Source organism: Petaurus breviceps, unplaced genomic scaffold, assembly GCF_028583685.1.
Source record: "Petaurus breviceps papuanus isolate PSGF00001 unplaced genomic scaffold, PetGlider_PUasm1.0 76, whole genome shotgun sequence".
NCBI lineage: Eukaryota > Metazoa > Chordata > Mammalia > Diprotodontia > Petauridae > Petaurus > Petaurus breviceps.
This window is the reverse complement of record NW_027186473.1, coordinates 9,006,650-9,020,216: the sequence shown is the minus strand read 5'-3', so window position 1 is coordinate 9,020,216 and position 13,567 is coordinate 9,006,650. Positions and strand designations below refer to the sequence as shown.

Genomic DNA, 13,567 nt, shown 5'->3' with positions numbered 1-13,567 from the left:
AGTTTTTTATCTAAACAGGTTTTTTTTTATCAATTTCATTTTATTATGGACTCAATATCAATAAACATGAAAATTTTAATATGTAAAAATAGAAATAGTCCATTGTATGTGAAAATATGAGACAGTTAGGTGGTACAGTTGATGGAATACCGAACCTGGATCAAAGAAGACATCTCTGGCCCCTCATACTTATTATTATTATCTGTGTGACCCTGATCAAGTCATTTAATTCTGTTGGCCTCAGTTTCCTCATCTGTTAAGTAAGCTGGAGAAGGAATTAGAAAATCACTGCAGTATCTTCGCTAAGAGAACTCCAAATTGGGGTCATGAAGAGTTGGACAATGAAATATCATATCACATGAAACCATGTGTCTTTATTATATCCAGTCCTCTTTTTTAAAGTGTATATTGTTTTACCCTATAGTAAAATTTGATGGCCAGAAGCTTCCCACTTAACTTGGGCTTCACTGGCTAGATTCCTTCCTTCCTGGCTTCCTTTCTTTTCACTCTGAAGCTCTTAGATTGGACCACAATAGGGCCCTGCCTAAACTACACTTAATTGGGCACTCCTGCCTTTGAATCAATGTCTCTGGTAACTTTCTGTTTGGACCAACAACCCTGAGGGTCTTCCCCTCCCAGTTTGATTTTTTTTTTTTCTGATTATACTGGCCAGTCCTATACTCATTTCTTAAAAAGTCCTTCACTGAATGGGCGTTACCTCACTCTAGATGAGTACCTGAAAAGACCTTAACCTAAAAGGGCCCAGGTCTCCCATTGTGTCCTGAGTCATCTCCACTCATCCTGATGAATATCTGGTCACTGCATCCAAATGGCTCTGGAGGAGAAAGTGAGGCTGATGACCATGCACAGCCCTTCCTCACTCAAATAAAAGTCCACTGCAAGTCATATCATAATTTCCCTGATGCCATGGTCCTTTTCCAAAAGGAAGGACAAACACAACAACAATACTACCCTACTTGTCTGTCTCATTATGAATTTCCTTCAGCTTTTTTTTTCCTGTTTTAATAAGTGTTCCACTGACATTTTATCTTTAAAAGCCCTCCTTTGTAAGTATAATTAAACCTAACAAATTCCTATATTACCCATTCCTGAAAACATGTCTCAGTCTGCACTTCTAATCCACTGTCTTCCTTTTCTGAGGTGTGGGAAGTATTCTTTAGTCTTTGGAAGTCATGACTGGTCACTGCTTTGTTCCGCTCTCTGAAGCCTTCAAAAATGTTTTGCTTTACATTTTTATCATAGTTATTTTGCTTCCCTTTATTTCACTATATATCACTTCATATAGGTTCTCCATTTCTCTGAATGCATCCCTTTTGTTTTTTTTTTTGCCTTTTTATTTTTTTTGGAGGGCAATTGGGGTTAAGTGACTTGCCCAAGGTCACATGGCTAGCTTTTTTTTTTTGGGTGTTAAGTCCAGGGCCCGTGCTCTATTCACTGTACCACCTAGCTGCCCTCCTTTTGTCATTTTTTATTGTATGATAATACTCTGTTACACTTATATAACAGAATTCTTTCCACCATTCCTCAGTTGATAGGCAATTATTTTGGATCTAATTTTTTTTTATATATAATAAAAGGGACAGCTATAAATAGTTTTGTACTTATAGATCCTTTTCCTCTGTCTTTCATCTCTTTGAGGTATATGCCTAGTGGTGGTATCATTCAGTGGATTTATACAGTTCAGTGACTTTTTTAGATATTGTTCCCAATTACTTTCCAGAATGACTGAATTTATTCACAACTCAACCAACAGTATATTATTTCTTGAACTTTACCTCCAAGAATTTTCCTTTTTTTTTTTTTTTTTCCATCCTAACCAATCTGATGGGTGTGAGGTGGAGCTGATGAGGTATGGGCTCTGGGAGCTAGGAGCCCCCGCCTTGGACTCTGATTAAATCATCTCTTTTGATGAGGCATTTGCATGAGGCAATATAAGCCTTACATTGTGGCTGAGCCCAAGCCTCTGTTACTAGACTTCCCACCCTTGAGCCTATCAAAGAGTAGATCCACCCTTGAACTGGCCTAGCCCACCATTGTTTGTGGTCTCCAGGTGGCCTCCAGCAACTTCCCACCCTTAATCACTCATTTACCTTATTAACTCCTGAAGACCCTCTCCAAACTCCTCCTCTGGACTACCCCTAGATTCCTCCCACAACCTTCTGTATGTAAGACCCCATCCTGTCTTCATGTTTATGAGAGCACCATGGAATAGTGAGAGCTCCATAGAATGACCTAGCACAGACTTACTCTGTGTCCAGTACAAGTGAACCTTTAATAAACTTTGCTTTTCTTTGGCTGAGAGAAGACAGTCGAATTCATTCGGCAGGATCCAGTGTGTTGGTATTTTGAGGTCTCTAGAGCAATTCTAACCCTCTTTATTGGGTAACCTCTTCAGAACATCAAATATTTTCATCTGTATTCCTCTTATTATTAGTTATTTAGAACAGTTTTTCATATGGTTGTTGATACATCTGAGAATTTTCTGTTCATAATCCTTTAACCATTTCTCTGTTGAGGTCTTGTGCTTTTAATTCAATAAAATATGTATTTTATATGTTTGATCTTATAACTGAGAAATTTGCTACAAAGATCTTTTCCCATTAATTGTTTCCTAATCATAACTGAATTGATTTTGTCCAAAACTTCATTTTTTAATAATCATACTTGTTCATTTTGTTTTTATAATTCTTTTGACCTCTTGTTTGGTCAAAATCTCTTTCTGTACCACTAGTATCTCCATCTCTTTTCTAATTTATGATATAAACTTTATAACCTTTTAAAATTCAAGATATCTAACCATTTGAAGCTTATTGTAGTATATAATTTGAGATATCTGTACAAATCTAATTTCTTCAAGATTGTTTTTCAATGTTCCCAGCAGTTTTTGTGGAATTGAGTTCCTTAATACTTGGTGCCCTGCGATTTATCAAGCATTAAGCTCCTATGTTTGATCAGACTTGGTTCTCTTATACCTAATTTTTATTTCTTTGATCAGCTTTTTATTTTTAATGCAGGTACCAAATAGTTTTGATGAATACTGCTTTGTAGTATAGTTTAATATCTGCTTCTGCTATGTCTCCTTTCTTCCCATATTTTTCATTATTTCTGTTAAGATTATAGACATTCAGAATCCACAGTTGAACACACAGGAAAGCTCTAGACATATGGGCAAACTTTGCCCATCTCCCCTCTAAAAATAGTTTCTCAGAAACACTATAACACCTCACATTTTATGTACAGGACATTTGGGAAACAGTTCTAAGAGCTAGGTAGTCCAATCTTTCCCTAGCCTTATAGTGAATAGTTTTATTTGAGGTAAAGAAGTCTGAGAGTAAAAGAGAACACTGAGTTTTGTAGAGCCTAAGAGTTTATTTGTGGTTAATGTTGGCTTACACACTTAACTGTGCTGATTTGGAAAAACCTTATTACTCTTATGTCTGTTCTGATAAGTATAGGCTGAATCAAACTATCTTGTATTTAAATACTTTTTATTTATTCTCCTTATATTTATTCTCTGTATTCTTAACATACATTACATATATGCATACATTATTGTCTCACCCCTTAGAATGGAAGCTATTTGTCAGTTTGAATTGTTTAATTCAGGTTATTTATATCCCCAGTGCCTAGTGGGCTTAGAACTTGTTAACAGACTTGAATAATCAATTTTATAGCTTGTTTAGTTCCTCTTTTTGAGATAGATTGTTTAAATTTTCCAGTATGTGAATCTGAGTATTTCATATTTTTGTAATACTCATTTATTTTGTTTTATAAGTTTTCTTTATATATAATTAGGCACAATAATTGCTGCTAATTACCCTTTACTTTCCTCTATATATGTTGTGAATTTTTTTTCAGTTTTACTTTTTTATTTCCTTCTCCTTTAAAAAACAATCATAATAGCTAGTTTGACTATTTTATTTTCCCCTCTAAAAACACCAAACTGGTTTTATTTAGTGGAGTTTTTTTTTTTTAAGCAATCGGGTTTAAGTAACTTGCTCAAGGTTACACGGCCAGGTATTTCTGGGTGGGTACTAAGTGTCTGAGCCCGGGATTCCATCTGGAGCAAGTGCTCTTACTCGCTGTGCTGCCTGGCTGCCTGTAGCAGCAAGCACCCCAGCATCCCCAGGGTCTCTGCCACCACAGGTTCTTAGATCTGCTTTGATAAAGGAAAGCAACTCAAAATGGGTTAACAAGCTTACTTTAATCAGTCAGATAAGTATCCTTTACCTAGTTCAGGGGAAAAAGGTCAGCACCCGGAACTTCAGAATATACAGACAGAATTATCAAGACAGAAACAGATCAAGTAGACAGATTTCCAAACTGTCCAACCATTACATCCATACCAAATCAACATCTGGGTTTCAAAGCTGGGGGGCTCTGGACAACGGCTTCCCAGAGTTTCATCTGATCAAATCACAGAACACTTCTCAAAGTGAGCCCCAAAACAAGGCTACACATCAGGCCTTATATAGCCTTCTCCTGGCTCAGAGAATGTAACAACCTTCTGGACCCACTGGCCAATCAAGAAGTATCTACTGAAAAACAAGCCTCCCACCCCAGGCTCCAGGTGCACTTTAGCCTAGGGGCAGGGAAGATCTTAAAAATTTACACACTGCCCCAGTGGAGTGTTTTTTTAATGTATTTTCAATTTCTTTTTAATTTTCTTGTTAAATTTTGAGAAGATTTTTTTTATTTCCATTTTCATTTGTTGCATTTTTAGATTTTTTTTAGATGCATGTCTAAATATCAGCTCAAATTTTTCTTTGAAGAAAAGGACTGAAATCTAAAATAATAGAAATAAAATACAGAATATTTCTGGAAAATAAGTGTTTTTCTTGGAACTAGAACCATTCAATGAAAACTAAAACTTTTTTTTATAGTTTTAAGGTATGGCTAAAGGAAATGTAAACATTTGTTTGACATTGATAATTTTTTTCTTTTTCTTTTTTTCCAATTAAGCATTCCTTCCCCTCTCCCAAAGGGGGAAGGGAGGGGAACTCTTATTACAGATATTCATTGTCTAGCAAAATAAATTCCCACCTTTGAATCCATTACCTTTTTGTCCCAAAGTGGGGAGCATTCTTTGTCATTGGTCTTAGTTCTAATGATTGGTCATTGTAGTGAGTAGAGTTCTCAAATCTTTTGCTATTGTTTATTTCTACAACTTTTTTTTGGTGTGGCTAAATAAATTGTTCTTGTGATTGCTACTTGCTTCATTCATCAGTTCATAGTTTTACCAGGTTTTTTTTATGGCACAATAGCATTCTACCCTATTCATATGCCATAATTTGTTCAGCCTTTCCCAAGTTGATGGATACTTCCTTAGTTTCTGGTTCTTTACATTACATTCTTTATTACATTACAAAAAGACCTGACATTGATATTTTTATACTTATGAATCCATTTCCTCTTTGGTTTTCTTGGAATATATGCCTAGTAATGGAATCACTAGGTCAAACGGTATGTACAACCAAGTCATTTTGTGGACATGGTTTTAAATTATTTTCTAGAATGACTAGGGCAGTTCACAGCTCCAGTGTTAGTGTGCCTGTTTTATCCCAGTCCCTCCCAAAATTTGTCATTTTCCCTTTTTTTTGTTAGTTTAAAAGAATTTTGTTGTTTATTGTTCTATACGATAATTTGCAATGTGGAAATGTTCTCCCTCCTTCCCTTTTTCCTTGCTTTAATCTCCCTCCCATTTGTAGTTTCATTGTTATAGTACCAAAATATGTAAGTTAAGTTCCATTATTATTATTTTTTGCTTTTTGCTTTTTGGAGGGGGGAAGGCAAAGTAGTTGGGGTTGTTACTTGCCCCAAGGTCACACACCTAGTAAGTGTTAAGTGTCTGAGGCTGGATTTGACCTCAGGTCCTCCTGACTCCATGGCCACTGCTCTATTCACTGTGCCACCTAGCCACACCTTCCATTAATTTTTAAAATCATGCCATGCCCATACTGTGATAAATATCTGTCCAATTAGGGTTTTCTTTATTTCTATGTGAATGTGTGTTCACTTTTTTTATTTAGCATTTTATTTTTCCCTAGTTACATGTAAGAACAATTTTTAATATTCGTTTTTAAAACTTTGAGATCCAAATTCTCTCCCTTCCTACCTCCCCACCCCAACTTCATTGAGAAGGCAAACAATTTGATATACATTATGTGTATGTAGTCATGCAAAACATATCCAGAATAATATTTTCTTTCATATTGTGAAAAAAATATAGACAAGAAAAATGAAGTTTAAAAAAACTGTGCTTCAGTTTTTATTTGCACACCATCAGTTCTTTCTCTGGGGGATGGATAGCATTTTTCATCTTAAGTCTTTCAGAGCTGTCTTGGATTGTTGTAATGCTAAGAATAACCAAGTTATTAATAGCTGATCATCTTACAGTATCACTGTTATTTTGTACACAATACATTTCAGTTTACATCAGTCCATGCAAATCTTTTCAGGTTTTCCTGAGAGCATCCTGCTCATCATTTCTTATAGCACAATAGTATTCCATCATTATCACATACCATGATTTGTTCAGCCATTCCCCAATTGATGGACGTGTCCTCAATTTCTAATTCTTTAAAACCAGAAAAGAGCTGCTATGAATATTTTTATAATATAGGTCCTTTTCCTTTTTGTTTTTTTTTATCTCTTTTGGAATACAGGGGGTATCTATCCATGGTTTTATCTGATAGGTGTGAGGTAGTACCTCTGAATTTTAATTTGCATTTCTCCAGTCAATAGTAAGAGGTTTTTTTTTTTATATGGCTATAGATAGCTTTGATTACTTAATCTGAAAACTGATCATATCTTGTGATGATTTATCAATTGGGGAATGGCTCTTATTTTTATTAATTTGACTTGTTTCTCTATGTGCTTTTTTCAAGTTACTGTTGCTAAATGTATTCCACTCCATCCTATTACCCTACCACAATTATTCTATTCTATTCTCTCTCTCCTCCTTCCCTCTCTCTCCCCATTCCTTCTTCTTCTCCCCCCCTCCTTTCACCCTGTCCCTCCCCAAAATTGTTTTGCTTCTGACTACCCTGTCCCCAAACTGCCCTCCCCTCTGTAACTGCCCCCTTTTCTTATTCCCTTCCCCTCCTACTTTCCTGTAGGGTAAGATAGATTTCCATACCCAATAATATTCCATTGCATTCATGTATCACAATGAACTTGTTTAACCATTCTTAAGTCAGTGGGCATTTACTTTATAGTTCTTGCTGCCACAGAAGTACTACTCTGAATAATTTGCAATCTTTTTATCTAGAAACTTTCTATATTTCTTTGACTTCACTGGGATTAGGTAGAATCTCTAGGTTAAAAGTTATGGACTTTTTCTTCCTATATATTTTTATTAATATCCTTTGTTTCAAAATCCCCTTCATTTTTTTTTTTTTAAGCAATCGGGGTTAAGTAACTTGCTCAAGGTTACACGGCCAGTTATTTCTGGGTGTGGTGCTAAGTATTTGATCCCCAGGTCATCCCGACACTGGAGCCTTCATTTCTAATTAAATTTCTTCCTTATTCCTTGTCATCCTTTGTAATAAAAAAGAAAAAATGATTCAGCGAAATTATCCACCATCACTAGATTCTGAAAGCATGCAGTATTTCATACCCTTCCCTCTTCTTTCTTCCCCTCCCCCCAAGAAAGGACGATTACCCCTCCTTAGGGCCATGCTTTGTCATTCTGTTATTTAACTGTTCAGTTGTTGTTGTTCTTTACAGGAACATTGTTGTTGCTGCTATATGTTGTTTTCATGATATAATTTATAAGTGGTATCTTTCTTTTTATATTTTAGAAATAAAGCCATTTATTTGAGCCTTGGATTCTTGTTCACTCAACTAAACTGCCCAAGATTAATACAATCAAGGTAGATGAACCAAGTTATCATCAAGAGATCATTTTGTTGGGTGATACGGTAAGTCTGTTATAGAAACTAAAAGCCCCACATGGATTATCGAGTATAAAAACTTTAAGAACATTATATTTCAGTTACTTGTCTTCAATTATTTCTTTGAATTAGATCTACTAAGTATTGAATAAACATTTATTAAGTGCCCATTTTGTGCCAGGCATTGACCTAACACTGGGGACAGATACAAAGAAAGGCAAAAAAAGCCCCTGTCCTCAAAGGAGGTTATAATATAAATGGGCTTTATGTTCTTATTAAAGAATAATAATTACAATGATGCTGGCTATCATTTATATAACTCTTTGCAAAGTACTTTCCTCACAACCACTCTTTGAAGTAGTATAAGTATAAACGTCCTATTTTCCAGATGAAGAAACTGAGTCTGAGATGGGTTAAATGAATGACCTGTGGTCATAGTTAATAAATGTTATAGGCAGGGCTTAAACACAGGTCTTCTGACATTGTTTGATGATGTACTATAATTGACTTTTTTATTAGGATAAAATATTTTTATTTACTTATTTTAATTCATTAAAAAAATTTGTAGTTCCAAATTCTCTCCCTCTCCCACCCTTCCCCTACCTATTGAAAAGGTAAGCAATATGATATGGATTATTCATGTGAAATCATGCAAAACATATTTCCATATTAGCCATGTTACCAAAAAAGCACCAAACCCAAATAAAAAGCAAGAAACATAAAGAAAGTAAAAAATAATACGCTTTAATCTGCATTCAGAGTTCATCAGAGGTGGATAGCATTTGTTGTTATGGATCCTTTGGCATTATCTTGATTATGGTTGATTGAACCTGTAGCATTTTAGAATCATCATGTACAAAGGATGGAAATGGTTCTCTGGCTGACTTCTGTTGTGGCACAGAGCACTACTGTGCGTTACTGCTACCGCTGCTGCTCTTGTCACAACCTAAGCAGTTTTCTGCTTTTTGCATGTTAGAGGCATAGTGGCCTGGACCGAAGGGGGTTGGTGTAAGTTCTGTTGCAAGCCTGTAGACTCATGTAGCCCTGCTACCACAGTGGTGGTGGTAGAGTTGCACGAACCTGTGAAGGGTTATGGAATATTTTGTTACTTCATCAAGTTTTTACTTTGTTTGGGTTTTTGTTGTCCTAGAGACAGCTGAAATCACTTCATCTCTTGTGCATACCTATATTGGAGGGATTTGAAAGGTAAGGGTTGGAGAAAAATAGACCCTCATCTTGTTAGATATATGACCCAGAAGTTCCCAAGAAAAGGTGTTTACATACTATCCATTTTCTTTCTGTTGGTCTATACTGAAAATAGGATTTTTGTTAGTGGTAGAGAGAGTCAGATTTCTTTTTCTTCCTATGCTTGGTACCTAGTTGGTTGCTTACTTTTGTAGAACTTTTTTCTATGTCCAAGAGACTGGAAGTGTACCATTTAATTCCTGAATTAAAGAAAGGTGACACTTTGTATCTCTTTTTAAGTTTTTGTTTGTTAGGTTAGCACATTTTTGCTTTTATGGCCATAAAGTTACTCATTTAACTGGTTCTCTAGTAGAAAAAAAAATGTAATAACACAAGAAATAAAGGGAAATGTCTCATGAGAAATAAAGATGTTGAACGAATATAAACATGCTCACTAAAATTAATTTGTTTTCACCACTTTATTTCCTTCCTAATACTTTTGCTCCCCTTAAAAAAATTGGTGCGTGTGGGGGTGTGACTACGAACTAGTAAGGAGACTAGAAAAGAGGTAAAATGGGGAAAGCAAAAAATGGAAGTAGGGAAAGAACCAAAAATATTATTCACATAACTAGATACAAACTCAGATGTTCATGACCTCTGCATCCCCAAAGCACCTAAGGAATTTGTATTCCTTATTCCCTTTGGCCTTTTCTTTTTTTTTTCCTTTATTAATTTGGTTTTTTTTACTTTTAGTTTACAAGATTCAGTTCCACAATTCCTTGAGTTTCATATTTTCTCTCCCTCCCTCTCCTCCCCCCCCACCCCCCATGAAGGCATACAATCAAGTATAGGATCTGCAAATACTTTCACTTTAGACATTAAGTAAGGTTATAAAGAAGGATTGTATCAGATGGAATGAACAATGGGAAAAAGGAAACAAAACCAAACAAGATTAAGACAAAGATCAGGTAGTTTGCTTCAATCTGGATTCAAACTCAGTTCTTTCTAGTTCCTTCTCTGGATGTAGACATCTCTCTCCATCATGAGTCTTTTGGGGTTGACTTATAACCCTGCATTGCTGAAAAGAGTCCATTCTATCAAAGTTGGTTGTCAAATATACGTTGTGTCTGTAATTGTGTACAAATTTCTCCTGGTTCTACTCTTCTCACTCAGCATCAGTTTGTATAAGCCTCTCCAGGTAAATATGAAGTCCATCTGCTCCTCTTTTCTTATAGCACAATAGTATTCCATTACAGTCATGTACCACAACTTGTTCAGCCATTCCCCAATTGGTGGGCACCCCCTTAATTTCCACCCTTTGGCCTTTTCTTGGCAGAAATACTGGATTACTCTGCAGTTTCCTTCTCCAGCTCATTTTACAGATGAGCAAACTGAGGCAAACAGTGTTGAAGTGACTTGCCCAAGGTCACACAACTAGTTAAGTGTCTAAGGATAGATTTTAACTCAGATCTTCCTAACTTCAGGCCCATTGCTCTCTATTCACTATTCCATTTAGCTGCCCACCTAATTAATTCCTTATTAGCCCAGGTCAATACAGGCCTTCTGGCTTGTTGTGAAAAATTATTGAAGAGAGAAAACTACAAAGGCTCTAGAAAAGAAAAAATAATTAGTACAGTAAATATTAAGGAATGATTCTGGAAAATGCAAAAGTAGCCTTTTCTATAGCCATACTTTCCTAGGTCTCTGCAGCCTTTGGTACTATTGATCACCTTCTCCTTACATATAGTGAAATAAATTTGGACTAAATGAATGTAGACCTTTCTTAGCACTAGCCTTTTGTTTTTAGATCTAAGTACCGTACTTATAGGAAAGAAAGGAAGCTAGTGAGAGCCACAGTACCTTGCAGATTGTGGGTATTTATTCACTTTGCTAATAATGAAAATAATAGTTATTATTCTGTGTCCCACATTGACTTGTGTGATCCAGGAAAAATATGAGGTGGGCCTTACCTTCAAGTAGTTTCCAATGTATTTGGGAAGAAAAAAATCTTAAATTAGAGAACAATTCAATACAGAACTTTAATCACCATAGGTTGAATGGTTTAGGAACTCAGTAATCTTTTTGTCTGTGTGTTTGCCATACCCACCTTTGCATGTAATAGGAGTTCAAAAAGTATTTGTTTAATGAGTAAATTTAATAGAGCTGAAAGTTAGAAAACTGATAAAAAGTTTTTTTCATTAATGGCTTTTGTGGTGGTAGAGAACCCTAGTTATCTTAACTTCCATTAACTTTCCATTTCCATTGACCTATAACTATTTTATGCTTTAATAACTATTTAATATATTTTATAATATATTCAGCATTTTGTAGTTATTTTTGTCATTCTACTCGCAGAATGGGCTTATTATTCATATTTCATTAGATACTGAATATCAGATCAAACATTTTCAATATGTTAGCACTTAGCTTCTTGATTAAAGAGCAAAATCCAGTTTGCACTTCTCATAGCCTTTATTTCTTTGGGTTTTTTTTTTTTTGTTTGTTTGTTCATTAGCATTTCCACTAGAGGGCAGGCAGAGAAGAATAGAGAAGAAATTAATCAATTTTAGATTTTAATTTCAGAGTCATGTACTGTTTTACGAGCTCTGAACTATTGCAACATTTTACTAAATTATTTTAGAACAAAATTTCTTTTTGTATATATTATGTAGTATTTCATACAGTGTTCAGTTTCTTTAAAAATAGCTATTTTCTGTATTTGCAAAGTTTATACTTTGAACATTTTAAGTTCTTTAATGCTATAACTTTACCCCTAATTTTCATGTCCTTGTTTATTTATTCTCATTTTAAGTTATCTAGCTTGAGGCTTTTACTATTGCCATTAATAATCAACAGTTAACATTCTTTGGTTTTGTATGTTAAGTGTAATATAGCATGCTGAATAGTGCACAGCTTTTAATCTTGTATGTGTAATGTAGGAGTGCTTCTGAGGTCTGTTGGGGAACTTTCTAAGTGATAAGCATTATCTTTTGACTAAGTTACTGTTAGTCCTTCTAGCTGTGTGCTAAATGATTGATTACTCAACCTACATCAAAGTAAACTTTAATTTCTCGAACATTTCACAAAAATCTAGTTTATCAGTTAAGTTTAAATTATAATTATGCTAAAAATATTATATAGCCTTTGTATCTTTGCTAATACCCCTTGTAGATATATGTTTAACTTTGGGTCCATTTCCTGTTTGATTTTGTTATCAGTTCTGTGCAGCAAATGTCTTGAAAAATCAGCTTCAAAACAGCTGGCTCTTGATCTCTTTGGAACTTATTGCTGTCTAAGTTCACATGACTTCCTCTGCTCCATTAACACAAACAGTCTACCTTAACTTGTCCGTAAGGAAGTTTGTGCCAGTATCTGTTTTTCAATGCCAAAAAGCTATTGATATTAATTATGTAGAAGAATCCCAAAATGGATTTTTTTAAAAAGGGTGTGCCTACTGCCCTTCCTGGCGATGTAGTTTTGGATACTGGTGATAGTTTTCAGGAAAACTCTCCTCTATTACTGAAGATGAGACGTCTTAGCCTGCCTTCTTTAGGGAAGACTATAAATGAAGATTCCATCAGTTTTCCTCATCCTAATTATGACAAGTATAAACATCATCAACTAGGTAAAGTAAAAATATATGAACTATTTAGTTTTTCTTAGGCATTTTTGCTTTTGATGATGCTAATTTGAAGTATGGCAGATTAAGATTTTTTTATTCTGGAGATAATTATATTTTTAAAGAAAACAGGGCTACATACAGTTTGTCTAGTGGACATAGGTAATTCCTAAGAATTTAGTTTTGATTTAAGAGAAATTTGGATCTGATTTTAAGAGTATTGAAATTGAAATCAACAAAGTTACTGTTTAATTAGTGGTTACTAGAGAATTTTATGAAGATCAAAGAATGTAATCTCAGTTTTTCAATATAATACATATAGTTCACAGAAACAAGAAAAGTTAGTAACAGAAATTGTTTAAAAACATTTCTGAATCATTTTTGAAATTCTGTTTTTACAGAAATATGTTGACTTCTTATTCTGAATAGTTATAAAATCAAGTATTTGGGGATTTGTTTAGGTCAGACATCTCAATTATATTATAGTGATATATTATTACATAAAATAGGAAAACTTTTTATCCAGTAACATTTTAAGAGAAAAAGTTACTATTTTATGCTATGCCCAAGAAAAGATTCTTTTTTAGCTGATTTGGTGGTTACTACCCTTATTGGCCATTTTAGTTTTACAAAGTACCTTAAGGCATTGTGTACTATACTAGAACTTAAAAGTTATTAGCATTTATATTATGGATTAATTTGAATAGGGAAAATGGAGTTCAGCTCTTTGCAAACCTTGAAGTTCTGTGTAAATGCTGGCTGCTGCTGTTATTATTGTCATCATTTTCACCAAAATACCAGGCTTACTACAAGAAGATTCTTGCTTTTCTATATACCTCTCAGACAA

General features: G+C 34.6%; 1 protein-coding gene across 9 annotated transcripts in view; it reads left to right on the top strand.

The window, feature by feature from the left end:
- FRYL (FRY like transcription coactivator) overlaps positions 1-13,567 on the top strand; it is a 314,599-nt gene that overhangs the window by 60,334 nt on the left and 240,698 nt on the right. For all 9 annotated transcript variants that reach the window (XM_069105195.1, XM_069105197.1, XM_069105194.1 and 6 more), the window contains one exon: positions 7,824-7,943. The gene's annotated coding sequence lies outside the window, so the exon portion shown is untranslated. The remainder of the gene's footprint in view (positions 1-7,823; positions 7,944-13,567) is intronic.